Consider the following 14,985-nt stretch of genomic DNA (forward strand, 5'->3'; position numbering starts at 1 on the left):
TGCTGCACGGAGACATGTCCATTTTTTTCTGGCATCACTGATAGGATGTCCATAAGGTGGCAGCAGAGCATAACAGAAAAAGGTGCCTATTGTGCACTGAAAAGACCCAATGTGATGCACCAGACATATAGAGCCCTAATGGATTCACAAATATAAGATATATCATGAATGACTACTGCATAATGAACGCTAGCATGAAAAAAGAAAGGAATCCATAAAAATAAATAATAAATGGTGCACATATGTTAGAGCCCCACCGAAGGACAAAAAAAGTCTGATGGAAATAGAGAGCATATAGGAACAATAAGAATGTGCAACAGAGAGGAAGGTGAGAATGCAGGATCAATCACTGCCTGTCAGATATTAATAATCAGGGAAATAACTCTGGAGCAGACGCACAAATTAGGGTCTTACCTGGTAAGGTAACAAATAATTAATAGTAGTTGCACTCACCTATTAAGGTTGTGCCAGTCACAACCCCTAAATGCACGTTACAAATGGCGACAGCCGCAGCCCCTAGTAGAAGAGCAATAACGTATAGGAGGAAAATCGGGTGCGTGCCGCGCTGTCACCAAAGGAAACTGATGTTAATTATTTCATCTCTTTATTCTTTTTTCCGGTCAATGTGTTTCAGAGATCACTGTCTCCTTCATCAGGGCAAAAAAAGAACAGTATGCAATCAAAGGAGGAAGAACCTCTATATATACACATATGGAGCTACGTCAGAGGACTGACTGCTGTATTTCAAATACTGCCGGGATGGTCAACTGTTACAATACTGGCCATAAAAGTTCTCAAGTGATATATTGAGAAACATTTATAAAATCACTGGGGTATAGTGTTTCAAATTTCATCAGCTTTTTGAGACAAAAATCAGAAAAAGAAGAAGAAGAAGGACAAAATGAAAAAAAGAAAAAAAAGAAGAAAAAAAAACCAAAAAGGGAGCATTGAGCTCCAGACCCTGTATTGAGTCTTAGAAGTGTAGTGACAAGTGCATCTGTCCACAACCCTGTAAGGGTGAACGGGATGACGGACAAGAAAAATTATGTTCGTGGCAAAAAATGGTGGTGTTGCTATATAAAATTGCATTAAGAATAAAGAAAGGAAAAATTTCTTTATAAAAGTAGTGAAGAAAAAAGTGGAAAAAAGGGGAGTGTAAGCCATTTTACTACTAAATAGTGATGAGCGAGCATGCTTGTTACTACTCGGTACTCGCACGAGTATCACTGTACTCGGTCTACTCGACGGGGACCGAGTAATCTCGCGATACTCGTGCTGTACTCGTGGTCTTCATCCCTGCATGTTGGCGCTCTTTTGAGAGCCAGCCCTCATGCAGGGATTGTCTGGCAGACCACTGCAATGCCACAGCCCTGTTAGTTGTGGAATTGCAGTGATTGGCCGGCCTGCACAGCGTGACCGAGCCTTTATACCGGCGGGCGCGCTGTGCTCTGCTCACAGCTATCCAGACAGTCAGTGCAGGGAGAGGGTCGCTGCTTCAGGGAAAGGTTTGCGGCCCTTTATAGCTATTTCCGTAGCAGGGCTGCAAACAGTGTGACCAAAAGTCCTTCTCAGGACTATTCTAGTTGTATACAGGCAGGCAGGGTATAGCCAGGTCGGAGTACAGTAGCAGAGTCCTTCTCAGGACTATTGTTGCTGTATACAGGCAGGGTATAGCCAGGTTGGAATACAGGCTAGTGACCAAAAGAGTCCTTGTCAGGACTATTGTAGCAGTATACAGGCAGGCAGGCAGGCAGGCAGGGTATATAGCCATTCCTAGTGGTGACCGTATACCAGCCTTCATCATATCTGGGGCTGGTGTACACAGTCTAAAACAGTCCTGATAGTGTCAGACTTCTCAGCAATTGTCGCTCCTAAAACCTGTTAGGTTCTTAGTGCGTCCATGCTTGCATTTAAAAACCGCACGTGTGTGCCTGTCGGTGGCAGCGTACAGGTGCACTTGTGTGCGTTTTTACCAAACTATTATATAACGCACAAGTGTAGTGTATAATACACGTCAGTCAGCAGTGGCTGATAGTGTCAGAGTTCTCGTCATTAATTTTTGCTCCTAAAACCTGTGTTAGGTTCTTAGTGCGTCCGTGCTTGCATTTAAAAACCGCACGTGTGTGCCTGTCGGTGGCAGCATACAGGTGCACTTGTGTGCGTTTTTACCAAACTATTATATAACGCACAAGTGTAGTGTATAATACACGTCAGTCAGCAGTGGCTGATAGTGTCAGAGTTCTCGTCATTAATTTTTGCTCCTAAAACCTGTGTTAGGTTCTTAGTGCGTCCGTGCTTGCATTTAAAAACCGCACGTGTGTGCCTGTCGGTGGCAGCGTACAGGTGCACTTGTGTGCGTTTTTACCAAACTATTATATAACGCACAAGTGTAGTGTATAATACACGTCAGTCAGCAGTGGCTGATAGTGTCAGAGTTCTCGTCATTAATTTTTGCTCCTAAAACCTGTGTTAGGTTCTTAGTGCGTCCGTGCTTGCATTTAAAAACCGCACGTGTGTGCCTGTCGGTGGCAGCGTACAGGTGCACTTGTGTGCGTTTTTACCAAACTATTATATAACGCACAAGTGTAGTGTATAATACATGTCAGTCAGCAGTGGCTGATAGTGTCAGAGTTCTCGTCATTAATTTTTGCTCCTAAAACCTGTTAGGTTCTTAGTGCGTCCGTGCTTGCATTTAAAAACCGCACGTGTGTGCCTGTCGGTGGCAGCATACAGGTGCACAATTTGCACAAACTTTGATATAACGCCCAAGTCTAGTGAATACACGTCAGCACAGCATTGCAAAATGCGCAAGGGCGTTGGCAAGGAACAAGGAAGTGGACGTGATGGTGGTGCAGGCAGAGGCCGAGGTCGTGGGCAAGCTCTAATTTTGCCACAACAAAGGGCCACATCTAGTCGCTCGCACGTCCTGTCCCAAATTCTTGGGGACCGCAGCAGTACACCGCTCTTGAACCAAGACCAGTGTCAACAGGTTGTTAGTTGGATAGCGGATAATGCTTCCAGTCAGATTGGCACCACCACAAACACTCTGTCATCCACACGGTCAAGTGTCAGTAGCCGTGATACTGCACCGCACATTTCAGAACCTGATCCTCCTTCCTACCACAAGGCTGAGTACACGTCCTCGGACATTAATGATCCCACACTTGGACACTCGGAAGAGCTGTTCACGTTTCCATTCGCACATTCTGGCCTCTCGCCAGCTCATGTTGAAGTGGGTCATGAGGAGATCGTATGTACAGATGGCCAAATATTTGAGCAGCCACGTTCTCACGAAGTTGGCAACGTGTCTCAACAAGGGGTGGACGATGATGAGACACAATTGTCAGGAAGTCAGGAGGAGGAGCAGGGTGCGGAAGAGGAAGACGACGTGGTGGATGATCCAGTAACTGACCCAACCTGGCAGGAGGATATGCAGAGCGAGGACAGCAGTGCACAGGGGGAGGGAGGCGTAGCATCCCAACAGGCAGTAAGAAGCAGGGTGGTGGCTCCAGGCAGAAGTCAGGCAACCGTTCCCCGGAACAACAACACGACACAAGGTGCCTGTACAAATGTTAGGTCTTCCCGAGTCTGGCAGTTTTTTAAGTTGGATCCAGATGATTCTAAAAAGGCCATTTGCAACACCTGCCGTGCCAGCATCAGCAGGGGTACCAAAACTAGCAGCCTGACCACCACCAGCATGATCAGGCACATGTCAGCCAAGCACCCGACTTTGTGGGAAGTACAACAGAGTCGAGGAGCAGTACTTGCTAATGTCACTGCTACGTCTTCGCTGGTTGTGCATGCGAGCCAATCCCCTGTCCATGCTGCCTGCGAACAAGCCTCCTCCGGTCCTGCACCTGCAGTTGCCTACTCAGAAATAACACCATCATCAAGCACGTCCTTGTCCCAGCGCAGCGTTCAGTTATCCATTCAGCAAACCTTTGAACGCAGGCGCAAATACACTGCCAACACCCCACATGCCACAGTTCTAAATGCTAACATTTCGCGACTGCTTGCGCTGGAAATGTTGCCTTTTAGGCTGGTGGAGACAGAAGCATTCCGCGACCTGATGGCGGCAGCTGTCCCACGTTACTCGGTCCCCAGCCGCCACTATTTCTCCCGGTGTGCCGTCCCCGCGTTGCATAACCACGTGTCACAAAACATCACACGTGCCCTGAACAACGCTGTTTCACCCAAAGTCCACCTAACCACAGACACGTGGACAAGTGCTTGTGGGCAAGGCCGCTACATCTCGTTGACGGCACACTGGGTTAATATTGTGGAAGCTGGGACCCAGTCTGAGCGAGGGACGGAACACGTCCTTCCCACACCAAGGTTTGCAGGCCCTACCTCAGTCAGTGTTTCACCCACACTCTACAGCTCCGGAATGTCATGCTCTTCAGCCTCCTCCTCCTCCTGCGCATCCTCATCCACTGTACCCTCCACACCAGTCCCAAGCTGGAAGCACTGCAGCACTGCCTCGGCGAAGCGGCAACAGGCTGTGCTGAAGCTAATCTGCATAGGTGACAAACCCCACAATGCAGAAGAGCTGTGGACAGCTCTGAAACAGCAGGCAGATCACTGGCTCACACCTCTGAACCTAAAGCCAGGAAAGGTCGTGTGTGACAATGGCCGGAACCTGGTGGCGGCTTTGAGGCGAGGCCAGCTGACACATGTTCCATGCGTGGCCCATGTGCTCAACCTCGTGGTTCAGCGGTTTCTAAAGTCATACCCAGAGCTGTCTGATCTGCTGGTAAAAGTTTGCCGCCTGTCTGCACATTTTCGAAAGTCACCTACTGCTTCAGCCGGCCTTGCCGGCTTTCAGCGCAGTTTGCATCTTCCGGCTCACAGACTGGTGTGTGATGTCCCCACGCGTTGGAATTCAACTCTGCACATGTTGGTCAGGATATGTGAGCAGAAGAGGGCAGTTGTTGAGTACCTGCATCACCTAAGCCGTCGGGAAATGGGTCAAACTCCACACATAACACCTGAGGAGTGGAGATGGATGTCCGACCTATGTACCATCCTCCAAAACTTTGAGGACTCCACCAAGATGGTGAGTGGTGATGACGCCATTATTAGCGTCACCATACCGCTACTCTGCCTTCTAAAACGGTCTCTGCTCAAAACCAAACATGATGCATTGCAGGCGGAGCGCGATGAGTTGCAGCAAGAAACAGTAGTGGGTGTGGGTGATAACACACAGCCCAGCCTCGTCTCATCACAACGTGCAGTGGAGGACTATGACGAGGAGGAGGATGAAGACATGGAGCAAATCTCCGGCCAAATTGAGGATATGACATGCACACCAGTCATATCCTCGGTTCAGCGTGGCTGGCCAGAGGACAGGGTAGATGAGGAGGAGGAGGAGGAGGAGGAGGAGGACAGCATGTTCAGTCAACGTGTTGGTCAGGCTACTGAAGTCCTGGCTGTTAAGAGTCTGGCGCACATGGCTGACTTTATGGTAAGCTGCCTGTCTCGTGACCCTCGCGTTAAGAACATCTTGGCCGACAATCATTACTGGTTGGTAACACTGTTAGACCCACGCTACAAGGAGAACTTTATGTCTCTTATTCCCGAGGCGGAGAGGTCAACCAAAATGCAGCAGTTCCGGAAGGCCATAGTCACGGAAGTAGGCAAAGCATTCCCCTCACAAAACGCTAGCGGCATAGGTCAGGAATCAGTGGACAACCAAGGCGTACAGCCGAGAGAGGCACAAGTCCAATCCGCCAGAGGTAGGGGAACAGTCTTTAAGATGTGGGACAGTTTTCTCAGCCCCTCACGTACCACAGCCCCTGAGGTGCGGGGTAGTGCCACAAGAAATCCTAAGTTTGCCCAGATGCTCAAGGAGTACCTTGCAGATCGAACAACTGTACTCCGACATTCCTCTGTGCCTTACAATTATTGGGTATCCAAGGTGGACACGTGGCATGAATTGGCTCTCTACGCCTTGGAAGTCCTGGCCTGCCCTGCCGCTAGCGTTTTGTCAGAGCGTGTTTTTAGTGCCGCAGGTGGAATCATTACAGATAAACGCACCCGCCTGTCAACTGAAAATGCTGACAGGCTGACTCTGATCAAGATGAACAAGGGTTGGATTGGGCCAGACTTCACCACACCACCAGCAAATGAGAGCGGAATTTAAAGTTTGTAACGGGAATTTGCCATGTACCTCCAGTCACCCATGGGTACACACTTCTGGACTTTGGATAATCGCTGGACTGCTCCTCCTTCTCCTCATGCGCCACCATGATGACCGTTACAAGAGTTAGGCCTTTGTTTCAGGTATACCCCCAGTGGTAAATTTTTTCGCCCATTCTTTGCAGAATGGACATTACAACGACAGGAGACCCGCTCCTTTGCAATGGGAACAATGTTTTGAGGCCCTCATGCACGTCTCTATGCAGGGACAACGTGGAGCCTCCCAATTTTTGGCTGCCCTGCCAAAGGGCTATACTATAATACACCCACTTCCTGACAATGGACACTTAATGTTTTGAGGCCCTCATGCACGTCTCTATCCAGGGACAACGTGGAGCCTCCCAATTTTTGGCTGCCCTGCCTAAGGGCTATACTATAATACACCCACTTCCTGACAATGGACACTTAATGTTTTGAGGCCCTCATGCACGTCTCTATCCAGGGACAACGTGGAGCCTCCCAATTTTTGGCTGCCCTGCCAAAGGGCTATACTATAATACACCCACTTCCTGACAATGGACACTTAATGTTTTGAGGCCCTCATGCACGTCTCTATCCAGGGACAACGTGGAGCCTCCCAATTTTTGGCTGCCCTGCCTAAGGGCTATACTATAATACACCCACTTCCTGACAATGGACACTTAATGTTTTGAGGCCCTCATGCACGTCTCTATCCAGGGACAACGTGGAGCCTCCCAATTTTTGGCTGCCCTGCCTAAGGGCTATACTATAATACACCCACTTCCTGACAATGGACACTTAATGTTTTGAGGCCCTCATGCACGTCTCTATCCAGGGACAACGTGGAGCCTCCCAATTTTTGGCTGCCCTGCCTAAGGGCTATACTATAATACACCCACTTCCTGACAATGGACACTTAATGTTTTGAGGCCCTCATGCACGTCTCTATCCAGGGACAACGTGGAGCCTCCCAATTTTTGGCTGCCCTGCCAAAGGGCTATACTACAAAAGACCCACTTCCTGACAATGGACACTTAATGTTTTGAGGCCCTCATGCACGTCTCTATCCAGGGACAACGTGGAGCCTCCCAATTTTTGGCTGCCCTGCCTAAGGGCTATACTATAATACACCCACTTCCTGACAATGGACACTTAATGTTTTGAGGCCCTCATGCACGTCTCTATCCAGGGACAACGTGGAGCCTCCCAATTTTTGGCTGCCCTGCCAATGGGCTATACTATAATACACCCACTTCCTGACAATGGACAACGTGGAGCCTCCCAATTTTTGGCTGCCCTGCCAAAGGGCTATACTACAAAAGACCCACTTCCTTCCAATGGGCACTTCAGGTTTACAGGCCCTCATGCACGTCTCTATCCAGGGACAACGTGGAGCCTCCCAATTTTTGGCTGCCCTGCCTAAGGGCTATACTATAATACACCCACTTCCTGACACTGGACACTTAATGTTTTGAGGCCCTCATGCACGTCTCTATCCAGGGACAACGTGGAGCCTCCCAATTTTTGGCTGCCCTGCCTAAGGGCTATACTACAATAGACCCACTTCCTTACAATGGGCACTTCAGGTTTACAGGCCATCATGCACGTCTGTATGCAGGGGCATTGGTGAACCTCACAATTTTGGACTGCCCTGGCAAAGGAAAATACTACAAAGACTCAGTTCCTCAAAATGTGCACATTAGACTCAGAGGCCTTTATGTACGTCTCTTCTCAGGGACATCGGAGTGCCACACAATGTTTTACGTAAAATCTTTCATGTATTGATCTCAAAAAGTAACATACATTAGCTCTATCTCACTATTGGGTATGTGCCCTTAACATTTCCGCTATGAAAAATCATTTTGGTGTCATTTTGGAAGGTTTTCTGGTGAGTCCGTAAAAATGGCGTAAAACGCGGACAAAATTATTCACAGCTGTGACTTTTGAGTGATAAATGCTTCAAGGGGTCTTCCCCATGCTGTTGCCATGTCATTTGAGCACTCATCGGAGACTTTTGTGCCATTTTTAGGGTTTCTACATGCTGCCGGTGGTCATTTCACAAAAATACTCGGGTCTCCCATAGGATAACATTGGGCTCGGTGCTCGGGCCGAGTACACGAGTATCTTGGGAGGCTCGGCCCGAGCTTCGAGCACCCGAGCTTTTTAGTACTCGCTCATCACTACTAATAAACCTAAAAAATAAAAATAAATTGAATAAAAATCATGAATGTTGTGTTATAACAGGAAATTCGGTGTAAGAATGAATATCCGGGATGAGAGTTCAGCGAATGAGTTATAGAAATTGTTACAAAAAGGAGTGTGTACGGTTTATGCGTAAATTTTCAGAATGCGTACATGAAAATTATATGTATGTGAGAATGTCCCCCATGCTTTGTAAAAAGTTATTTATGAAAATGTAAATAAAATATATAAAAATGCCTAATTATTTATAATTTATGAGAAAGATATATATGTATGGAAGAATGTTATAAGGTGTCCAAGAACCATAAAGAAAAAGGGTGCATATATAATGTTAGAGGTCTAGAGTTCCACCAGGCTATATCACCCCTAAAGAAATAGAAAGAAGACCTTACTACCTGTGTACCCCAAAAAAAGCTATATTTCTTAGCCAGGATTATGGTGGAGATATGCACAAGTGAAATAAGAATATAAAGTAATACAATAAGATTATAAAACCAATATGTGTGCATTCATGCACCACCCGGTACGCTACCCTTGCCAAATTGCTCACTCTAGATCCCCACACGATCCATGAAGCCGTTCCCCCGGTCACACCGCCTGCTGCCGGTTCCCACTCATCCCTGGGGGAGTTAGGCGAGTGGTATCGAGAGCTACATGTCGGCACTGATGATACCCCCATACACCACAAGGAAGGGGTATACCGGGTGGTACAGGAGTATGAGCGGGTTTTTAGCAAGCACCCTCTAGATTTTGGGCAGATTAAAGGGGTTCAACACCACATCCCTACCGGTACACACTCCCCTATTAAAGAGAGATACAGGCCTATTCCCCCTGCGCACTACCAATGCTCCAAAGACATGTTGAGGAACATGAAGGAGGCAGGGGTTATTAGGGACAGCTGTAGTCCCTGGGCCGCTCCGTTGGTGCTGGTTAAGAAGAAGGATGGCACCATGCGGATGTGTGTGGATTACCGGAAGATTAACCAGATAACGCATAAGGATGCTTACCCTCTGCCCCGCATCAAAGAGTCCCTGGCCTCGCTGAGAACCGCTAACTACTTCTCCACCCTTGACCTCACCAGCGGGTACTGGCAGGTGGCCGTGGCACCGGAAGACCGAGAGAAGACTGCCTATGGGACCGTTTTGCTGTACTTGGATGATGTGATTGTGTACTCACAGACGTATGAAGCCCACCTGGAGCACCTAGCCGAGGTGTTCGCGTCCCTTGCCAAGTATGGGATGAAGTTGAAGCCCTCAAAGTGTCATCTGCTGAAACCCAGAGTGCAGTACCTAGGACATGTGGTTGGTGCGGAAGGTGTCGCCCCCAACCCCGAGAAGATCACCGCCATCCAAGACTGGCCGAGACCGACCACAGTGAGGGAAGTGAGGCAGTTTCTGGGCCTGGTGGGATATTACCGTCGCTTCATTAAGGGGTACACAAAGATGGCTGCCCCCATGCAAGACCTCCTCGTAGGACAGACCAAGGGTGGTAGATCCCTAGTAGCCCCATTGGTGTGGGAAGAAAAGCATGAGGAATCCTTCCGCCAGCTGAGAACAGCCCTGACCGGAGAGGAAATCCTAGCGTACCCTGACTACAGCCGCCCATTCATCCTCTACACCGACGCCAGCAATGTGGGCTTGGGGGCTGTTCTATCCCAGGTCCAAGACAGAAGGGAAAAGGTAATAGCTTATGCTAGCTGAAAACTCCGACCGACTGAGAGGAACCCTGAGAACTACATCTCCTTCAAGCTTGAGCTCTTGGCACTGGTGTGGGCTATCACCGAGCGGTTCCGCCATTACCTGGCAGCAGCCAAGTTCACCGCGTACACAGACAATAACCTGCTGACCCATCTAGATACGGCCAAGCTGGGCGCGTTGGAGCAGCGGTGGGTGACCAGGTTAGCCAACTACGATTTCACCATCAAGTACCGGGCCGGCCGTACCAACGTCAATGCCAATGCACTCTCCCGGATGCCCCACCTGTCGGAAGAGGGGCCAGAGGATGATGACCTCGAAGAGATCGAGTTGCCTGCATTTCACCGGCCATTCACTGAGAAGGTGCACGTCTACCAACAACGGGTGAACCTGGATCCGCTGCCCCGACAGGACTGGCAGGAAGCTCAGGACCAGGCACCTGCTGTCCGCCTGGTCAAGACTCTAGTGGAACAGGGTTCTGCTGGGATAGACCCTGCTGCCCCTGCCGAAGCCCAACGTCTGTGGCAAGAACGGACCCGGCTATACCTACACCAGGGGAAGTTGTATCGCGAGCTGATTAATCCAAAGACTCACGAGAAGATCCGCCAGCTGGTGATTCCCCAGGCTAACGTGCCCACCGTCCTGCAAGCATACCATGATGGTGCAGTGCACTTCGGGTGGAAGAAGCTAGAGATGTTGTTAAGAGAGCGGTTCTATTGGAGTGGAATGCGGGAATCTGTGGAGGCCTGGTGCCGAGAATGTGGCCCTTGCGCATTGAGAAGGAAGGACGAGGCCAGCCAGAAGGCACCCCTACACCCGATCATTACACACCAACCGCTGGAGCTGGTTGCCCTTAACCATGTAAAGCTCACCCCCAGCCGAAGTGGGTACACCTACGCTCTGACCATCGTAGACCACTACTCGAGGTTCCTGGTGGTTGTCCCAGTTAAGGACTTAACCGGCCGCACCGCTGCTAAGGCTTTCCAGGCTTATTTCTGTTGACCGCATTGGTACCCGGAGAGGGTGCTTACCGACCAGGGTCCGGCCTTTGAAGCAGAGGTATTCCAGGAATTCTGCCAGTTGTACGGCTGCAAGAAAATCCGGACCACGCCTTACCACGCCCAAACCAATGGCATTTGTGAAAAGATGAACCACTTGGTCCTGGGCCTCCTCAAGACGTTACCACTGGAAGAGCGGAACCTGTGGCTGGAGAAGCTACCTGACCTGGTCGATATGTACAACAACATCCCTTCCAGCTCTACGAAATGCACTCCAGCATACCTGATGAGAGCTCGTCCCGGCCGGCTACCAGTGGATCTGGAAATGGGCTTGGAAGCTTCAGAAGCACTCCTGTCGACAGCTGAATGGGACACTCGGCGGAGGACACAGTACCGACAGGTCCAGGAGTATGTTGAAAAGAACTTGTGCCAGAGTCGGGGACAATAGGAGCAGTGCTTCAACAAGAAGGCGCCTGCCGGTTCCTTCCAACCTGGGGATGTAGTGCTGAAGCGGAAAAGAAGGGCCCACAAGCTGGATGATCAATGGGAAAAAACCCCGTATGTAGTCCAGCCCACAGGATGGGAGAATGGGAAGGCCTACCAGATCAGCCGTGACCAGGGGGGGACTTTGGCCACGGTTTCCCGAGACCACCTGAAGAAGTGCCCACCAGCATTGAGAGTAGCGGATGAGGCTCCAGTTCCCAGTCCAGTGGAGAAGGAAAAAGAGGTAATCCACACCATGATGGGTGATTTTCCAGCAGACTGGCCTACACAGAACGGTGCGGTGATCCTTCCAGTGATACTGTTCCCACAACCCGTGGATGAAGAAATGATGGAAACGGTTAACCGCGAGCCAGTGCCCAGGGATGTACCTGTACCCAGCTCCCCTACGCCTCCGCCTGCCCCACATGATAGCAGGGAGGAGGAACTGACTGTTCCCTCTGCCCCACTGCCTGTCACCACTGACACCGGACCCCGAAGGTCCACTCGCCCCAACCTAGGTAGACCCCCACTTAGGTACAGGGAAACTACTCTTTAAAAGGGGGGGGGCTTTATGTGTTGAGTGTACCAGTTTGAAAGTTTTAAATGATAAGTAAAGATGATCAACCAAAGAAGTTTACCTGATTGAACCGTGATTAAACCGGCCGTTGCCGGCAACTGTTGTCCCCGTAGGGACTGTGCAACCATTGCGTAAGGAACTGCTTACGGACAAGCCCGAGAACTTGCAGGGCAACCACAAACTTAGTGCAATGTAAATAAAAATGTTTGTTGGCTTGACACCGTTACCGCCTCCGGAGAGGCTGATTTGGGAGGATGGGCCTGGAGGAAAGGGATGGCCTAGGCCCGCCACTACCGTAACCGGTGGCGATCCTCCGGGGGTTCAGGGGTCCCCTTGGACGTGGGCCCCCTGAAAGAGACAGAACCCGCTCGGGCAACTTGGTGCTGGACTGGGGTCAAGGGGTGCTGCCCGCTTCTTAGGGGCAGCATCAGGGCCAGGTTGTTTGGGTGGGAGAAGAGCGGAAGCTGTACCGTTGTAAAATGTTTATGATGCTTTTACATGTTTTACCGTTTTATTCTTTTTCAGTTGTGAAAATAAAACCGGTGATGGACGGGCAGCCCGCGGACGGTCTGCATTTTACTATAGGGGAATGTGGCGCCCTGGACAAGCCAGGTCGTCACAGGTACTACACCAACACACTCTACACTCCGGCTAGGCACACCGAAGCTAAACACAAATCCTAGTTGCCTTCCTCCAGGGGCTGATGTCCACACCAGGGGGTGGGCCAGGCGGTTGATCCCACCCACCGAGGAGTTCACAGTCCTGGAGGCGGGAAAAGGAGTCAGATTAGAGATCAGTTTTGGAGTTAGAGAAGTGAAGAGGAGAGGAGACTGACCGTGTCCGGGTGTGTGGCCCGGGCACTCAGCAAGGTTGGCAGACGGTGGTGACCTTCTGCAGGAGAGGCTGATTGGAGTGAACCGTACGGACCGGGGATGGGCGGTGGCCCGCCGGTACCAGATCGGGGAGTGAAGAGAAGCCAGCACCATCCGGCAGGGCCTACGGACCCCGACCAGGCTAGGAGTCGCCGTAAAACCGGTCAAATCCGTTAGCGACAGGAACCTCCAGGGTTTCCCAGCAGTCAAGACCCGATTCAAGGCAACAGCTCACACCGTAGAGGGAAGCACAGTCACCGCCAAGGCTACAGTTCCCAGGGCCAGAGCCTGCGGGCAAAAGGGGCTCCCTCAGCATCCATCCAAGCTGGGGAGCGGGTTACCGGTGGGAAGCCCGCTAGATTTTGGGGGAATAAAAGGGGTCCAACACCACATCCCCACAGGTGCACACCCACCCATCAAAGAGAGCTATAAGCCAATACCACCTTCACATTGCCAGTGTACCAAGGACATGTTGAGCAACATGAAGGCGGCTGGGGTTATCCGTGACAGTTGTAGCCTTTGGGCAGCTCTGTTGATCCTGTTAAAAAAGAAGGACGGCACCACTCCCCGTATTGAGGAATCGCTAGCTGCATTGAGAACTGCAAATTATTTTTCTACCCTTGATCTCACTAGTCACTATTGGCAAGTGTCCGTTGCTGAGGCAGACCGGGAGAAGACCGCCTTCGCCACCCCTATGGGTCTCTGCGAGTTCAAAAGCATGCCCTTCGAGCTGTGCAATGCGCCAGGAACCTTCCAGAGGCTGATGGAATGCTGCTTGGGACAAGATTTTAGGGTGTATAAAAAGGGAGATTAGATCCCGTGATCCCAACGTATTGTTACACCTCTATAAATCACTTGTAAGGCTACATCTGGAATATGGGAACCAGTTTTGGGCTCCACATTTTAAAAAGGACATTCAGAAGTTAGAGTCAGTTCAAAGGTGGGCAACTAGACTACTACAAGGAATGGAAGGCCTCCCATATGATGACAAGTTGAAAAAGTTATTAAGTGATTATTGGCTGCAATGGGGCTTTCTGGCTGGTGCCAGCCTCTTTTCTTAGCACACAGGAACCACAATCCCTACATCATGCTTCAATGGATTCTCTCATCCCAGCCCAGTAAAACTACATATTTTACACAGTCATAAGCAGCCAAAAGGGATCTATTCTATTCAATTGCAAATGATCTAGATAAGGCTGAGAATAAGATACTGCACGGGACATAGCAGAGTTGGTCAAGTTGAGTGGAGATGAGTTTGCTATTTGGCACAGCTTTTTGCATCAATAAAGCAAGTAAAAGGTGTGAAAGATAAAAAAAAGGGTGAAAGTGTGAAAAGTGAATTGGCCAAATTGAGGTACATATAAAGTTTTTGCTTTCTTTCAATTCACTAATGGGGCTCATTTGAATCAGGTGAATTGAGTTCTGCTTTTGGAAACTGGGTTAAGAAGGGGTGCACCGGTCCTGGAGGTACTGCAATACCAGGTCAATGCGTGGAGTGGACAGAGCAAGATTTTTTCCATCTCCTTGTTCTAAAAATCCATTTAATATATGGTCCCCAGAGAGGGGACGTATCAGATATTAAACTGATAAGAACAGATTTAATTTTTTTTTTTTCTGTTTATCAGTAGGACTTCAAAATAACAAAGGTGATCGCCTCCCGTTGCCTGGGAACCGTCCAGGCACAAGAGGGCTATGTGTCACCAGAAGGCGCACACACTTCCTCAAGGCCGGCAGACGTGCAATCCCAGGCACCTTCCAGTACCGACCAAGGTAGCGTCCTCCGAAACTACACTTGATCTTAGCCAAAAGGCCGAGAAGCTATAACCCGAATTGGTTACGGCCTTGAGTGGCACCCTGGCCTATACCGGACACATCTTAGGGAGAGGGAGACAAACCCACGCCTACAGAAGACATTTTGTCACCCAAGCCAACCCTTGAAAAGGCTGTTTTGCAGAGCAAAAACAAGAAGAATGGTGCTTTTTGCAGCCGCCGCCCACTGC

The 14,985-nt window shown here is 49.9% G+C and overlaps 1 pseudogene; it reads right to left on the bottom strand.

Annotated features, from left to right (window-relative positions):
- Positions 1-14,430: 14,430 nt before the first annotated feature.
- LOC142269315 (U2 spliceosomal RNA) lies at positions 14,431-14,636 on the bottom strand (annotated as a pseudogene).
- Between the last annotated feature and the right edge of the window lie 349 nt (positions 14,637-14,985).

This window comes from Anomaloglossus baeobatrachus, unplaced genomic scaffold (assembly GCF_048569485.1).
Source record: "Anomaloglossus baeobatrachus isolate aAnoBae1 unplaced genomic scaffold, aAnoBae1.hap1 Scaffold_319, whole genome shotgun sequence".
NCBI classification, from domain to species: domain Eukaryota; kingdom Metazoa; phylum Chordata; class Amphibia; order Anura; family Aromobatidae; genus Anomaloglossus; species Anomaloglossus baeobatrachus.